Source organism: Podarcis melisellensis, assembly GCF_964234715.1.
Source record: "Podarcis melisellensis genome assembly, chromosome: 2".
Lineage (NCBI taxonomy): Eukaryota > Metazoa > Chordata > Lepidosauria > Squamata > Lacertidae > Podarcis > Podarcis melisellensis.
Genome location: NC_138529.1, coordinates 59,362,118 through 59,380,426, shown reverse-complemented (window position 1 = coordinate 59,380,426; position 18,309 = coordinate 59,362,118). Strand labels below are relative to the sequence as shown.

The window sequence follows — 18,309 nt, the reverse complement described above, 5'->3', positions numbered from 1 at the left end:
TTATTGTGATGGAATTTAATAATCCAAGAACTACTGTCTAGTTCATTGTGTTTTACTGATTTTTATTATAAAAAATATGGTCAGTAAAAAACAACATTTGTTGTTAGCTGTCCATGGTTCCTGAAGGAGAAACAGTGGGATTAATTAATTAATTAATTAATTATGTGAAGAATTCTGCTACTGAGTTGTGTAGGTTCATACATTTGTGGGACTTACTGCAAACAGAGCTCATGTTCCACCACTGAGGTATTTTTCCTCAACATATGAATTTTACTTTGAAACATTACATTTTGGAATTGGCCACTATGTGTGTCTTGTGTACAATTACATTTTCATTGCTAGCCGGGGATTTTCTCAAAAGAAACAGTGTAATAATGATGATGATGAACAATAACAGTTTAGAACAAGAGAGAAGGATGAAACACACAGCCAAGGCTGCACGCCTGATCAGCCTGATCCATGGATGTAAAGAAGAAGAAATATATTGCTATAGATCTTAGTAAGAAACTCCTGCTCTTCTGTATTGGGAACCTTTCTTGGAGCAAGAGCCTAGCTATTAATAGCTTCAGATTTAAACCTCATGTTGTTTTTTTATTTGTTCTTACAGATAATACAAATAGCACTAAGGCAATAGTTCTGTCAGTGCAAGCTTTCCAGCTTGCCAAACAGACTAATCCCTTTTCTTCTCCACTCACATGCTGTTCTGGGGGGTTCTCTGTGGAGTGAGCCAAGTTTGTGGGGGTCACTTAGGGGAGAGAGAAAACAACGCTCCATTGCACTAGTGAGATCCCTTGCACTGGCTCCTGCTAGTGTGATTTTTTAGTTGAATCTCACCCCATTGGTCTGAAAAAAAAATCTGATTTATTTGCATTGCATAATTGAATTCCATGCTTATATCCACCTTAGAGATGAGTGTACTAATTAAAGACAGACCTTAATTACATTGATTATTTAGTGTGTGATGTAATCTATCCCTGTGCCTTGGTTCTGATCAGTCACTTTCCACAGCTTTTGTTTCTTTCTGCTCCAGCGCTTTTCCACAATTCTGCCTTGGGGACCAAAGATTAGACTGGAAGTGTGCGGAAGGGCAGAGCATTAAACATAAACTTCACATATTTTGATTTAATGCTTTAACCACATAATTATTGTTCATCTGCAGCAGTAAAAGGCTGCCTTTGGGTCATATTACAAACACTGCCAGCAGAAGAGGAATTATAAAGAATTAATATGACTCAACCATGTCTATTTAGATTTTTCTGTAATTGGGGAGGAAAACTAAGAAGTGATTTTAGTTGTTCTTGGCAAGGAATCCCATGCACTGTATCGTTTTTTAAGCAGATGGTTATATTGATATATTCTTCCGTAATAGAGGGAAAGCATATATAAAAATAGGGAGGCATAGGGGCAAACACAACGCAAAACTTAAATACAGCATGTTGGATAGACAAGGGCTCTGTAATGTTGTGCCAGAGAATGCTTGCCGTTATCTGTAATACAGCCTAACCAAAGAGCAGAAAGCTCTTGGTGTATTGGCTTTGGCTTAGCTGCCGAATGTTTGTTATCACAGATAGCTTGGATATATATTTGTATATTTGTTTCAGAGCCTTACCACACAGAAACCAGGTCCTTGCTTCTTTGCCACAGCTGATAAATGGGAGTAGAAATTTATTTGCTCTGTATGATAGCATCCCTCCCTAGAGGCTTGTATGTGGTTACAACTTTACATCTTCCAGACATAGAGCCAAAGGCCCAAGAGTAGTTTGGCTTGCTTGAGGGAGCTTTGTGCTGGCTATCGAAATGAAAATTTGAAAAACTTTATTTTATTTTATTTTTATTTTTTTATTTTTTTATTTATTTTTTTATTTATTTTTTTATTTTTTAAAAAACCTATACTGTATAGTGAAACCCTCACTACAGCACTTTCAAGCCAGGACATTTTGCCAACTTCAGCACAGAACAGCAGCTGAGTTATTAGTTATTGTCATAATTAAGTCAATTCACAATCCACTGGACCCTTAACTCTTCTACCTTGCAAAATAATTTATGAACTGTGATACTCGTGGACCAGACCTCTGGAGTGTGATACTGTTGGACAGGTGACAAAAACATTTTTTGCTGTTTTCCATTGATAATTGTTTCTTCTTTTTATCTGCAAAATTATCTTTGTGTTCAAGCCAACCAAGTGGACAAGTGGTGGAGTAGATAATCATAAAGGAACAGGGTTTTCACCTTCACCCCATGGCACAGAGTAGGAAAGGAAGGGCAACAGTCCTTTCATTTGGTACAGGGTTTGCAGAAAGAGGTGAGGAAACAGCAGCACAGCTTCCTCTTGTCTCAGGCACTCTGTACAAAATTTCAAGGTTGAACTTCTGTCTGATTCATATATGTGCAGCAGATATGGAAAGGCAACCATCTTAGCAACGTCTGTTGAGATATTTCTTCACTCAAGAGAGGGTAGGAAGCCATTTAAAGGAAGAGCCTGTGACTCTTCATGATGCCTGCCATTGGGCAGAAAGGAGAAGTAGCTGCTGCAGTTCGTTCTTTCAAGGTTGGTCCCTACTTCCCACTTAAACCCCTGCCTGAACTGGAGTGGCGAGACACAGTGCCCAATCCTATCACTGTAATAATAGGGGGGGGAAACATGATTTCCTTACATCCAAGGTGGACCTTACCCAATAAGTTGACTGATGATGTAGGAAGTTCACCACCTGAATGGTTGACCTGTGTGGAACTTACTTCCATGTAAATATAGTGAAAACTGAACTGTAAACTATCCGTTACCAGCCATTTTGTGCCAGGTATAATCTGGCATCAGATTTCCTGTATATGTTGTCAGGTGCTGTTATGGTTGCTCGAGAGTAACCAGGCAGGACTCTGACCTGTCTTTTACAGGCTTTATTTTGGTGCTAACTATTTCCAGTCAAGAGCATCATAAGTTCATGTCTGGCTCAATTGCTAGCAGAATCCGGGAGTGGTCTGTTCTTGTACCTCCCCCAACATAAAAGTTTCGTCACTCCTAGCCTTTTTCGCCCCTCCCTGCGCCTCAAACCAGTTCTCATGAAGGGCGTGGTGTTAAGGCTCTTTCTAGCATCCTCTGGTCCTTGCACCTCTTCTTCACTGGAGGTGGGGCTTTCTGCCTCGCCGGAAGAGGAACTGCTTCACAAGATTTTTGGAGGCTCCCTGTAACACAACTCCCCCTCTATCTCTCGCCTCTGAGCCGATGGCAGTTCCCTGACATATGTTAACATTTTAGTTATTTTTGTTTGCAAAATATCTTTAAATCTCAAAATCTCTTGAATCAATTGTACTGTTAGCCCCAATCACTGATGGATCTTTTTTCTCTCTCCAGAATTTCTGTAATGACATACACATACAAAATTCAGACACTAGGAGTTTCTTCAGGCCCAGTCCAATGTATTTCTTCCTCTGTTTGTATTTTCATTGTGTCGTTGACCTTCATTTCTAAACAGGAAAAGTTCATTGATTCTGAAGGTCTTTCCCCTGCAGTGTGTATATAGCAAGAAACTCAAATATATTGAGTCACTTGATTCTACATGATCCGTTTTATGTATTTCTGGTAGTAATTTGGTTGCTTCATTTAATTGTTTCCACATGTCTGTCTCATGAGAGCAGTCACTGTGCACTTCGTGGTATTGGCTAGTAAACTGCAGTGTTCACTTTGCTAATAGGCTTTATGGGGTAGCCTCTTTTGAAAGAGGCTGCTCTTTAAAATCAATTGGTTTTACAATTGGACTATGACTTCAAGATGCTTAAAAGTGACCACTTGGAAAACCTAGTCTTCTCCAGCCTTCTATGATGTGACTCTGCATGAAAGTAGTTTCCTTGCTTGCCTTGCAACAGTTCACACACCTCTCAACAGTTCACTAATGCACTGTCTATACTTGCTTTCAAACTTTCCTGCAAAACACTGGGTTTCTTTGCAACCCTACTGAGGGCTTCTCAATTAGAAGATTAGTAACATTTATTTATTTATTACATTTTTGCCCCCTCTTCTCCCCAGGAGTTCCTCCGCCTCTCCAGTTTACACTCACAGCAAAACTTCGTAGCCTGAGACACCATGACTGGCCCAAGATTACACAGCATACCCTCTGACATTTCTCCAGTGAAAATAGGGACATCCTATCATACTCTCCAACATTTTCCCAATGAAAATAGGGACATCCTAATGATCCTAAGGACATTCCGGGATCAAAGCAGAAACCAGGACGGCTTCTCTGAATCAGGGTCGCCCCTGGAAAATAGTGACACCTGGAGGGTCTGCCATAGCTGAGTTGGGATTTGTATCTTAGTCCAGATGTGGAAGCCTCTGAGAACCTTAAAATCCACTCCTGATTGTTCCTTGGCAAGCGAAGGATGCTAGGGGTGCTGATCAGCTAATTGGCGCTAACCACAAGTCCCAGTGGGCTGGGATGCAATACAGAATTTCGCAGCAGGCACTCCATAGCACATCCAGCCCTACCAGTGCTTGCTGTGCTGCGTCATTGGTGATGACAGTAATGGGCAGGGCTGCATTGTGAAATTCCCAGTGGGAAAACTCTGTAGTGTATTTGAACTCTCTGGGATGTGCTGATATATATGCAAGTGCAAATATTCTTTGGCAACTTGAATTCAAGCCGGCAGTGCAAATGATGATTCTCTGCAGGCATGACTCAAGCTGCACCTACAAAGGAAAAATGTCCCTTTATCTCACAGCTTGGATTCAAGTCAGCAATGAAAATAATCTTTGTAGGCACAGCTTGATATTGCCAGTATCTTAGATCCAACAAAAAGGAACTCTGGTCTTGAAGAAGATGGAGATTTCGGCAGATAGTATTTATATTAATACTCTGCATGGATTAAATATAAATGTACCATACAGGAATTCGAGAAAATAAACAGCATTTATAGTTGCTCAAATGTACAGCAACCCCCCCCCCCGCTCCCCAGCCATTCAGAAAGGTTAATTATTTCCAGCACTGCTGTTGTTTTAACAACTTTCCACAAAATATTCCCAGGACAAAACTATCTAACAAGTCTCAGCAGATGTTTGTCCTGTCCCAAAGTACGATTACAAAAGTATATAAAGAAGAATGCAAGCAAGTGAAAATCATGAATAAAACTTGGATTTTAATTAATTATTAATGTAACATAGTGCTCTTCAGTTTTTTTTGTTTTATCTTTGTCACATGGTGGCCATAAATTTTATAAATCTCTCAGAATAGCTTGCGCTGGTAACAGTCGTTGTTACAGGGAAGAAAAAACGAAGGTCACAGTTGTGCTTTAACTCCCGGGACCATTAGAAAGGATTTATTTACCGTATTTTTCGCACCATAGGACGCACTTTTTCCCCTCCAAAAATGAAGGGGAAATGTGTGTGCGTCCTATGGTGCGAATGCAGGCTTTCGCTGAAGCCTGGAGAGTGAGAGGGGTCGGTGCGCACCAACCCCTCATGCTCTCCAGGCTTCGCACACCTCTCCGCAAGCAGCAGGAGCCCAGCGCTGGGCTCCCACTGCTTGCGGAGAGGTGCCTGCATGCCGAAGCCTGGGCGCGCTGAGCTCAGCGCGTCCAGGCTTCGGGGACCTCTCCGCAAGCAGCGGGAGCGTTCCCGCTGCTTGCGGAGAGGTGCCTGCATGCCGAAGCCTGGGCGCGCTGAGCTCAGCGCGTCCAGGCTTCGCGGACCTCTCCGCAAGCAGCGGGAGCGTTCCCGCTGCTTGCGGAGAGGTGCCTGCATGCCGAAGCCTGGGCGCGCTGAGCTCAGCGCGTCCAGGCTTCGCGGACCTCTCCACAAGCAGCGGGAGCGCTCCCGCTGCTTGCAGAGAGCTGCCTGTTTGAGGGCTGGGATCGGGGGAAGCTCTAGCTTCCCCCGCCCCAGCCCCGCACCTGGGGGGGAAATAATTTTTTCCCCTTTATTTCCCCCCCAAAAAATTGGGTGCGCCCTATGGTCCGGTGCGCCCTATGGTGCGAAAAATACGGTATATATACAGGACGCTCTTTGGAATGAAGCTCCCATTCATAGTATTTACATGATCATAGAAAATTAAGGAAACGCTCTCCTTGCTCTGAGTGTCTCAGTATCTTAAGATTACTGCACACTGGGTGAGTTGGAAGTAGGTGATCTTCCTGAAAAGCAGGTCACAAGCACGATCCCATGTATACTTTTTCATACATTATATTTGTATTCAGCACATGTTAAAGACTTTTTTGGTGTATCCATTGAAATAGCTATATGTCAATTAAAAAAAAAGTACAAGTATGTAAATTAGGGAGCCAATTTACTTAGGTACTTAAAACATTATTAATCCTGCTCTTTAAACTTACAAATAATAATAATAATAATAAAAGACAAGTAGTGGATATAGTTTTAGGAGATAAGTTCAATGAGTGAGTCAGTTCCGACTGGAGATGATCAAGCCCATAGGGTTTGGTATATGTCAGGCATTTCCCACAATGTCTGCAGGCACTAAGAAATTTCACTTTGGTAGATGCACACTTTTTACGCCTGAAAGGCAGGAACAGGAACTGTGAATGTTTGTTTGCTTGTTAGTTATTTTAAATAGATTTGTATTTAAATGACATCAAGCCAAATAAGTGTGAGCTCCATAACAAGTCTGCATAGCCACATGTTTTCCTCGTTGCAACTCTTCAGTCCCTATCCTTGTTTCTCTTGATTGTTTATCTGAGCCGTACTTCCTAGCATACACAAAGCCAAGCTTTCTTAAATGCCAGCAGGACTGTGTTCCAAGGCTTCAAACTCTTTGGAAAGAATTCTCTCATCTCATCACTTTTGCTCTCTCTCAAGTTCCATCATGTTATATGTTCAACAGATACAAAGTCATATTTCATTTTCTAAAATTGGGAATGGAAAATTCCTGTTCCGGTCCTGTCATCTAGCCATCCTCTGAAGAACAAATATGGTTCAGTAGCTAGGAGCCAGGACACACAAAAAAATTTGACTGAACTATTTAGTATTGGTTTACTGAATAAGTCGGTTTTTACAGAATAGTATTTGTTTACTGTTTTAACTGCTGCTTGCTTGCATTTTTGGATGAGGTCATTTAAATTGTTGTTCAGTTGTGATTTCAATCCACCATCTTTGTAATTTTGAGAATTTTTAATTCATTAAATGGGGTGTACATTTTTAATTAATTAAGCAGGGTGTACATTGATAAATAGATTTGTACCAAGAAGTCTAAAGGGCATTGTTTTCTCAGGCAGCAGTCTTTCAGCTACATGCAAACACCATGAAGAAGAATCTCATAAAGTGTTTGTGGCGTGATCAGGGCCAGTTCATATGTTCTAAAATCCTCCACATGGAGAGATGCAGCCACATAGAGGAGGTAACATATAAACTGGTGTGGCCATATTGTATCTGCTATCACTTGTCCATCCTATGTAAATTGGTTACATAGATGGGCAAGTCGCTGTCTTTTAGCTTTATTCCTCCTCTGTGAAACAGGAATAATAGTGACTTATGTTTCCTTCTTTCTTAGTAAGTGATATGCAGTGGAAATCTATACACGACTAATCAGAAGCATGTTTCATTAAATTTAACGAAGATAGAATTGCAGCCAAAGATGGCCAGTTTTTGAAGTGCTGTAACCATGGTACTAAGTTAGCACTAGCAATTCTAGATGGGCATTTGGCCTGATCCAGTAGCCTCTTCTTACATTCTTAGGTTCTTTGTTTCACAATATATTGCTGTCATGTTCTTATTTTGCCCTGGAAGAAGAAGAAGAAGGAGGAGGAGGAGGAGGAGGAGGAGGAGGAGGAGGAGGAGTTCGGATTTGGTATCCCGCTTTATCACTACCCTAAGGAGTCTCAAAGCAGCTAACATTCTCCTTTCCCTTCCTCCCCCACAACAAACACTCTGGGAGGTGAGTGGGGCTGAGAGACTTCAGAGAAGTGTGACTGGCCCAAGGTCACCCAGCAGCTGCATGTGGAGGAGAGGAGACGCGAACCCGGTTCACCAGATTACGAGTCCACCGCTCTTAACCACTACACCACACTGGCTCTCATTCCTGTTTCTCTGCCAGTTTATCTCATAGTACATTATGTAGAAATTTTACTTGTCACCTAATTCATACATCACTTAGGCAGTATAGGTCATAAAATATATCCTGGAGAGCATATAAATTTCTCTTAAGAGGACTAAATGAAGACTTGTGATTTTCTGACCAATAACTTGTAACTAAGCCAAACCACAAAGTCTTTGTACTGGTCAACTTGAGAAGTAAAACCAATTCATCCTTCCATTAAGTTTCATACCTCAGGACATGTTAGGGTTCCGACATGGAGCCTCCTGGTCTGCACACGGATGCCTGGTTTTGTAAGTACGTGAAAACTTGGACGGAAAGGGACAGTCTTGACTTCCTAGGCTCCATGCCCCAAGTAGTCTATTGGTTTTTCCAGGTCAGGATTTGATTATAAATAGTTCCAAGTAAAGCCTAGATCTTTGCCTAGATGACATCAAGATTCTGGCCTTGTCTATATGAATCTCTACTTTCCCTTTAGAATACCCACAGCTAGAGTCCAGATTGTCTTCTGGTCTGCCACATCCCAACACCCACACACCCACCAGCACATCAATGTCATCCAGCTCCCTTGTTCTTATGCCTGCTTGCCTTTCAACTTGCTGCTTCCCATCATCTTTGTTCCAGTAAACTGCTTGGCTCAACTGTATTCCCTGGTCTGTGACTGATCCTGCTTTGAGATTTACCCTATTATGCAATGTTTGGCTTAGGCAGCTCTTCCTCTGCCTTTCAATAAGGTCTGATCTATTGCAGTCTCTGCTTCCTGGATCCATACTTTCCACACACTGTGTGTTTGCCTTTGGCCCAGCTCTGACAGTACGTAAGATCACATCATGGTTACCATTTAACACACTTTCACAGTGTACTCAAAACCCTTCAGGTCTGCATTAATTCACCCATCATTAGCACCATCACCCAATTACTTTCAGACTTCAGTACTGTGCATAGAAAGGAAGGAATATTTCAAACTTTTTTTTACCAGTCATTCAATTAAAAGATGCTGTGCAATAATTTATATTTGTTGAGCCATCCGCTATTATTGATACTGCTATTACTTTAGAAAACAGCTCTCTCAAAGCATTATACAGTGGACACTCGGGTTGCGAACGTGATCTGTGCGGGAGACACGTTCACAGCCCGCAGCGTCCGCAACCCGCAGTGCTGTGTCTGCGCACACATGGGTTGTGCTTCGGCGCTTCTGCACATGCTCAAAGAGTGATTTAGTGTTTTAGTGCGAGCGCCAAAACCTGGAAGTAACCCGTTCTGGTACTTCCGGGTTTCGGCACGTCCGTAACCCAAAAACTCACAACCTGAAGCATCTGCAACCCGAGGTATGACTGTAACAGCCTCCCACCCAAGTAGCATCATGTGAAGGAGAACAGGGACAAGCATGCTAAGATACACCTTCAGCCCTGTGATCCATTGTGGCGTTCGTACGGAGCCCCCGGTTGTCTCACGAACTATTGACCCGTACACCACTAATCCGCTGCCGCCAACCAGGTCCTCCCTGGTAAAATCACTTCAGTCTCAGTCAGCTTTTCAATTAATAAAGAAGAGTGTATTTTATTTCAGGCATAAAACAAAACTTTTACAGCATTCCAAACGGTGTTCCTCTTTCCTTTCTTAATCTTATGTTCCTCTCTCTATTTCTGCTACCTCCCCACACTCAAGGACCAACTGCCCTAACTGTCTCTCTATTACCAACTGCCTTTCCCAACCAGCCAACCCATGAAACCCAACCAACTGCCCACCAACAACTCCCAACGAACTCCCCCCAGAACTCCTCTCAGAACTAGTTTTATAGACCCGCTGACTCCACCCCCTGGGTCCTGTCTGTGCAACCTATTTAACTATTTCCCCTCCAGCACTCTCTCATATATGTTAACGTCACACCCATCACTGGTTGTGAAGCAGGGAGCTTCATGTACTTATGGAGACTCACTACATGATTTAGAATGCTGGAATATCAATTTTCTAGATTGTTCAGGAATCTGCATGAATACGGGGTTTCTGATGTGCCCCTTCCAACTTGTGGAGGCTACCAGGGTAGCACCAGCAGCGGGTAGAGTCTCCCTCCCACGTAGTCATCTTCACATGGGAGATGATAATGCTGGATGTGAGCTAATAAGGTTAATTACTTGGTCATTTAACTCTCCAGATTGCACTCACTCTTTAATGTAATGTTAAAATGTGATATGTCTCCCAGCGCTCCAGGTTTCTCATTAGTTACTGTTGGGGTTGGCAATTCAATTTGGCTGAAGATTTTGAACATGAATGGCATTTGATTGCAGTGGCGCTGATTAGAAAATAGCTAGTTTCTGTTAACAACATCAAGAATAGTTTATTTCTACCCCACTCTTCTGCATTTGTACTTGGAATAATTTACAACTAACACATAAAAGGCAAGAACGGGCCTTCTCTGCAGTGGCTCCCCATTTGTATAATGCTTCATTAGGCATGAGGCAAAAACATTCGTTTTTAACCAGGCCTTTGGTTGATTTGATTGACATCCTGTGCCCTTTTAAAATATGTTGAGGGGAGTTATTGGGTTGTTGTTGTTGTTATTTTGATTATGTATTTTGTGGTTTTATATTCTGATTTTATTCTGTGAACCTCCCTGAGACGTGAAATACCATTAGAGGGCATTCAACACTGATATAATATGAGGACAGTATTGTAGACATGTCATGGTAAAAGGTATATGGTGAAATCAATTGCTAGTCAGCCTCAGAGTAGACCTGTTGAAATCAATGGACCTGGACCCATAGAGTATACTGAGAAGCATGACTGAAGGCTTTAAAAGAAGACTATACAATAGAATGTGCCTCACAAAAAAATACCTAACTTGTTTTGAAATGCACTGTACTGAAATACAATGCCTGCTTGTGAATGATGAAATGATGCCCCCCTTCCAAATATGTTGTAAAACATAGTGTGTGTGTTTCAGATTTTCTTCACTTAATCACAGCTGCAAGTATTTCATAGCCAAGTCCAAGAAAATGTCCAGCAACATGGGTTCCTTGTGTTAATGTGGGTGATCATTAACAAAATAATTCTGGAAATGCAGGGAACTAATTAATCTTTGAAATTGATTTTTTCCCCTGTAGAGGTTATTTTCATAATGAAAGAAAGTGGTTATGTGATGTAACACATGTCAACTCCACTTGCCAGCTAATTATAGTGCTGACCCAAGAGCCTAATGATGGCCAATGCAAATGTTTTTATTTTTTTTAATTGCAAATTGTTAGGCCTGTTGAAATTATGAGCTTGGTTTAAGACATGAAACAACAGTGGTACCTCGGGTTAAGTACTTAATTCGTTCCGGAGGTCTGTTCTTAACTTGAAACTGTTCTTAACCTGAAGCACCACTTTAGCTAATGGGGCCTCCCGCTGCTGCTGCGCCACCGGAGCACAATTTCTGTTCTCATCCTGAAGCAAAGTTCTTAAGCTGAAGCACTATTTCTGGGTTAGCGGAGTCTGTAACCTGAAGTGTATGTAACCTGAAGCGTATGTAACCCAGGGTACCAATGAATTTTGATTTTATGACATTTGAGACTGCAATCCTAACACTACTTATGTGGGAGGAAGACCAGTTTGAACAGTAGAACTTGCTTCTGTGTAGACATGGCTGTTGGATTTGCGTTGCATTCAGTGTAGTGCTAAGCAAAACATTCCATCAGCACAAGGATTTCTCTTTGCACAATGGAACATTCTCTAATGTATCTGCTTGCATACAATCCCTAGAAATGAAAGCAGTGTTCTCCAGCTCAGATCTCTACATATACAAAACACATTTCCTTGTATAAGAAAGCCTTTTAATTTCTGGTCTGGACTGAACTTGCTGTGCTTCCATCTACCTTCTTAGAGTCAGCAGACATAAAAAGCAATAGTTTCCTGCACAAGGGGACCTAACCCTAATCCCCCCCCCCCGCCGTACCCAATGTATGGAAGTGTTGTTATGATGTGCAAAAGGTTGGATGCACACTAAACATGAGTAGAATTGGGAAATACAAGTGGGAAGAGGCAATTTTGATTAATTCACCCTACCACCCTTTAAAAAAGGAATGGATAATGTTTTGGAGCAGCATGGGAGACAGTGTTGGAGACTGCAGGGAATACTGGTGAAAATTGCATCACTCCCCCTTCCTCAAGCAGTAGCCCCTGCAGGATCCAAGTCTGCATTCAAACACATTAGCTTTAATAAAAGGCTATTTAACTGGGGCTGGTTTCCCATACCACCCTGAGCTGTGGCTCTTCAGCAGCAGCAGCAGCAGCAGCAGCGTAAGTGATCTGGGGATCAGACAGTAAGGCACAGTGAAGTCAGTGGATTCTGTAATGTGCCTGTGATTATTAATTCCATTCTGCAGGTTGATGATGGTATTAAAAGAGGCTTTAAAATAGGTTTAGTGTTTGAAGATACTTGCATAAACAAACAAAAGCATGTTTCTCATTTTATATTGTTTTCCAGGGAGTTCAGTTTTTCTTTAATTTTTCCCACATTCCCCCCCTCCTTTAATCCTTCTGGTTTTGATCATGTAGGAAATGGAGCATGAAGAAGCTAAAAGAGAAAGAAAAGAGAGTGTAAAATGCCTCTTTTAAATAGGAGTGAAATGTGGATTCCATTAGTCTCTTCAAACTAAATGTTCACCTCTGTGTTGGGCAGGGGTCTTTGTGGGGATATAGCAAAATGAGCTGGGGTATGAAGAGTCCGTCCTTATTAGTGAAACAAATATTAGCGCTCCAGAGATTTCACTTTATTGTGCTTGACTGTGAGCCAATTTAAATATACAAAAAAATAGTTCAAGGTAAAGTCTTCTTTAGAAACTACCACTTTAGACGTCAGATGGGGAACTATTAGCATGAGAGAGAGAGAAGGCTGAAGCCATTGTCTTTGATTTATTAGCTGCAAAGTAGTCCAAACATGTGATCCACCACCTGTAGTGTCCAAAAAAGACACATATGTATACTGTGTCTTCCTTTGTAGGTAAAATCTCACACATGAAGATACAAGAGATACCTAGGAAGCCTTTCCAAGAGGGAACTGATTCCAGCTGAACTTTTCCTTCTGTGTGGGACAAGGAAAAGATACATTCTACCAGCATCTTGGTTAACGTATATAATAAGCAGCTCTTGTGGCATGGAGGTTGGAAGCTTAACAAACTAGAAGTAGGATGGTCACCTGCCCTATTTAATCTGGCCCCAAAATGGTATTTTTTTGACCCTACGTTCTTCCAACTTCACCCTTAGGAGTCAAATTTGTTCTGTCCTTTCTAATGGTTCAGCACCGTAAAGTTGCCTTACTATTTTCTTTGCTTTAAGTGTTTTTTGGGGGAGGTGTTTTTCTTTTCTTTCTAAACCTAGTATACTAATTTTCTTAACACTACATGATATCACACTAAGAACTGATGCTACAGTGTGAAATACCTGTATGTTGTACTGTTCATGCTTTGGAGGAGAGCAGTTCTCACACAATTTGTCATCCTCAGAATGAGCATTTATATGGTAGGAAAATACTCTCTGTTCTCTGTAATTAATGCTAAATGTGTTGTGTTTTGTTTTTCAGGTCCTCCAGTAAGTACATGGATGTTACTCTTGATCATGAGTCAACAAAGTTAAGGCATTTATTTTCCTTTCTGTGTCATTTCACGGGAACAGTACTTTTGGTAGAGGTGTGTCTAGGGCATAAATTGGTACCAGATGCTGCTTTCCCCTGTGCTTGTTATAGGAATGTTTGGGAAATGCTTTTTTCACTCTCTGCCTACATGGCTTTTTGACTATTTTAAATCTAGTAAAAACATTTTTTTCCAAACATCTTTTTGTGGGTCTCAAAAATAAATGAACAATATGCCTGTTTTATGCTTGTATTATTTATTGCAAATGTTAAATTACCTCACCAGCTTCCAGCAGCCTCTAACATGTCTGAGGGGTGGTTGCTACTGATGCTGATGGCACAAGGCTGTGACTAAATGTGCCGCATTGTGGCTGGGGAGCTGCGCAATTGAGGTTGTTCAGAAAGTTGTAAACACTGCAGGCCTAGAACTTACTCCAAAAAGGTTTTAAACCAGTGTTGCAAATGTGTTTTAATGGGACAGTCATCTAAACCCTAGCTCTGCTTTCCATTCCTACCTACACTCTTCACCCTTCCATGTGCTGCCTTAGCAATAACACGAAGAGAGACCAGTTATATGCTCTATAACTTTAAAGCACATTTGAAATGCATTTCCCCCCTCAAAGAATTCCGGACACTGTAGTTTAAGAGTTCCTGGAAATCGTAACTGTCTGAAGGATTGACTACAGTGCCCTGATTTTGTGTGTGTGTTTCGGGAGGGGGGTGCTTTGTACATGCTTTAAAAGTATATTCTGACATCCAGCCAGGCACAGTGTACTTCAGCAGCACAAAGGCAAGTGGGAGGCAGCTATAGTGGGGGAAGAGGAGGCAGAGCTGGCCTCCTCATGAGACAGGGTGAAGTGCCCACCTCAGGCAGTGGAAGTGCAAGAGGTGATGCTCCGCCACTTCTGCTGCCAAGAGGGAGGCATTCTGGCATGCACTGTTGCCACTCATCTTCCCTACCTAAAGGTGGAGAAGCTGAGTGAGCAGCAACACTGTAAGGATTGCCCCAGCTCCCAGCAAGTTTGGTGGAAGCCTGGGCTCCACCACACTGCCAAGCAGCTCCCTCACCGGCAGGGAAGCTGTGCGGCAGCACTTTATATAATAATAATTTATTATTTGTACTCCAGCCATTCTGGGCAGCTTCCAACAAAGATTAAAAATACATTAAAATGTCACACATTAAAAACTTCCCTGAATAGGGAACGTTACCTGAACAGGGCTGCCTTCAGATGTCTTCTCAATGTCAGGTAGCTGTTTATCTCTTTGACATCTGATGGGAGGGCATTCCACAGGGCGGGTGCCACTACTGAGAAGGCCCTCTGCCTGGTTCTATGTAACTTGGCTTCTCGCAGTGAGGGAACCACCAGAAGGCCCTCCATGCTGGACCTCAGCATCTGGGCAGATTGATGGGTGTGGAGACGCTCCTTCAGGTAAACTGGGCTGAGGCTGTTTAGGAGCACCCTGGCTCCTGACGGATTCGGTAAGAGCTAGGGCATTCCTGTGTGCCATGTTACCCATCTGCTCTGCTTCCCAACAGCGGGAAGCCAAGCAGCAACTCTTTGAGCAGCAGTTCGGTGAGAGCCAGAGTGTGGCAGGAGCGGAAATGGGGGCACAGCACAGGGGCAGGAGGCAGCAATTCCTGTTTCACTCAGGAGAGGATAGGTGCCTTGCATGGGTGATCTACCTAGCTTTTCATTTTACCCATTAAGTTGGGTTGGGTGTGATTTGTCAAAGGGTTCAAGGAAAACACCGTGTCAGGCTGTGAAGCTGCTTTGAATAACTTTGCTCTCTGTGGTTTCATCAGCTGGGCTCATAAAAGTTGTATAGAGAGGTTCCTTCAAATTAGTCAGTTCCCTCTCAAATATAGGAGCAAATACAAATAAATATTTAAATTTATTTAGTGTCTGGTAGTAAAACAAACAACCAAAATCTATCAAGAAAGAAAATACATATTTAGAACTCTGTTGAATTCTGCCACTTGTGGCAATTTCACAAAAGTGGTGGTCAGTGTGTTTTTAGTTTAATAATCACTTGTGAAGCTTTTGTGCCCCATTTCACATCTTTCTTAGCACTTGCCTGCAATTGTGAATGGTGGAAATGCAATTTAGTATCCTTAAGACTCAGAAAATGCTTTTCATATAATATTTAAAATTTAACATTAAAAACCCCACTTCTGTATCCCCTGCATAAACATCCTTCTAATACAGCATTGGCTAATATAGATTTTAAATTGTTTGAGGTTGGATTTGAGGTTTCAGATGTTTAATTTATCAAAGTGCCAGTTTTGAAATTTGCTGTTGTATCTTGAACATTAGGCATGCCATGCAATAGGAGTTTAAACTTTTTTTTTCTTCTTGAGTTTGCTGCAGAAAAAGTGGAGGTTGTAGAAAACTTGTTCTTGCTGTGCTTTGTTATCCTGCATGAGCATTAAGCCAGTGATGGCTGTTATAAATAAAATTCATGAGAAACATATTTTAGTGGTATATTTTATTCTACTGGATTCTTTGAAACAGATCTGCTCAAAGTATTCTCCAGTTCAGGCCTTAAAATATAGATACTGCACTAATCTACCAGTTTCATGGAATTTGTGGGTCACTGGTAATTATTAGTAGAATTTGACTATGGCTGTGGGAGCCCATTTTAAAACCATTGCACTGAGGATTTATGCTGGGCTATATGACAGCTTGGCACTCTGTTTAGAGTCTTTTAGCCAATTCTGCAGGAACTGCTACAATAGAATTTGCAATGTGTGCTCACTGATAATTCATGAGAGACAAAGTGTAGCCAACTTGTTTATAGTAACTTTTCACTGGATTTTTTTAAAATCATGGAGATAATTAAATGTTGTTGCTTGCCATACCTCATAATATTATAACTGAAAATGTAACCTTATTGGGTTCCAATTTAGCTATCAATAACACATGTGAATTATCATGGTGTGTTTCCATGTAGAGCTGCATAGATGTTAAAAGGACTGTACTTGGTTGCTTTAGATTGCATCCATTGCTACTTGCAAGACCAGACCCTGATACTCCTTCCACTGTGCAGTTTGTTTACTTTTTAAATTGGACTGTTCATGCAAGATTTATTCCATTTTTGCATCCAATCAGTTTCATTTGGAACTGATGTACTATGACTGAATTGCAAATATGCCTTTTTCACCTAAATAAGGTTTTCATTTACCTCCGTATAATACTTTTTCATAGTTGCATAGCATAGTTTCTTTCTAAGCCTTAACTACAACAATGACAAAGTCCTTCTACTGTCCACAATATTTTTGTATTTGGACAGCATTACATTTAAGACAATTGGTTTCTTCTGAACATGCCCCCCTTTATTTTCTTTCTTCAGCCATAAGGAATTCATTACTACACATACCATAAAGCATCATACTATGCCGAAAATTCATTCTTCACTCCCTATGCCACCAAAGCTGCTTGTTACTTTTCAGTTGCCATAAATTGGATTCACATATTAAATATTAAACTTTGTGGTTCAGTATTTATGGCTACTAGATGACTGACCATCCTGTCTGCAGAATGAGTATGCTGTTCAAAAGTGCTTCAAAAGTGCTGGTTACAGAGGATATTAAAGTCACATGCTGAGTAGGTAATTTCTGCAGCCTGAATAATATATTTACCATGCTCTCATAATTTAGCACCAACCATACAAAATATTATAAAACACTCTGTATGGTAAGGTAGAGAGTATGGAGGGTCACTGACACAGGAGAGTTCTGAACTGCATAGTACATACTGAGTCCATTATTATTGGGTTTTCAGTATTATTATTACAATTACCACTACTACTATTACTACTACCTCTACTACTGTTACAGAAATGGGTAGGCCTGTTGGCCCTAGGCAATCCCTCTGGTAGTGAGAGGTGGACATATGTCTCTCATTTTAGAGGTGACATGAACAAAGCAGGTGAAAAAAGATAAAATAAGTGGAGAGACATATTCTTTCCCCTTTTTCACCCTCATCTACCAATTGTCATCTCTAAACCTTCCTTTCTTATGAGGAGTTCCTCTAATCTGAATGTCACCCATTGTAAGAAGAAGTGAGCCAGCTTGTATCAAGTATCTGTATCAAACTGTAAGGAGTGCATGGATTGCCTCTGCCCCAGATAATCTTCAGATATCTAGAACCAATCCTATATTTCGTTCTGAGTTCCTATTTTGCTAAGCAAAATTATCGCAATGGGTCAGTTTGGTTTGAGGAGAATTTTGAATGGATCAAAGTGCTCCATTATTTAAAGCCGTTGTTTCTTATTAAGCATTTCGGCTATGGAACCAGGCAGAATCTTTAAAAAATTGGAAGAACATTTGTCTGAAGGTGTAAACTGAGTTACTGTTGTCCAGATATCATTCAGTGATCCAGATGCCAAATACATATTAAACTTATGCCCATAAAAATACTTGCATATTCCCCTTCGGCTCATGACCTTCTCAAGGGTTGTAATAGAAGAGGCATGAACTTCGCAGCATAGAATTAAAGAGTGTGTCAGCTAATACATTTTTATGCCACTACTGCATGTATATATAAATAATATAGGTTTATGCCTCTGTTATATGTACACACTGCATAGTGTAACCTGACCCTGCTGTACAGATGCAGCTCTTGCTGCCTTACATTTGCAGAAAAGAATTTATATCTCTGGTTGGAA

The 18,309-nt window shown here is 41.2% G+C and overlaps 1 protein-coding gene across 1 annotated transcript in view; it reads left to right on the top strand.

Moving 5' to 3' along the window:
- COL23A1 (collagen type XXIII alpha 1 chain) overlaps positions 1 to 18,309 on the top strand; it is a 314,166-nt gene that overhangs the window by 200,213 nt on the left and 95,644 nt on the right. The gene's annotated exons all lie outside the window — the stretch shown is intronic.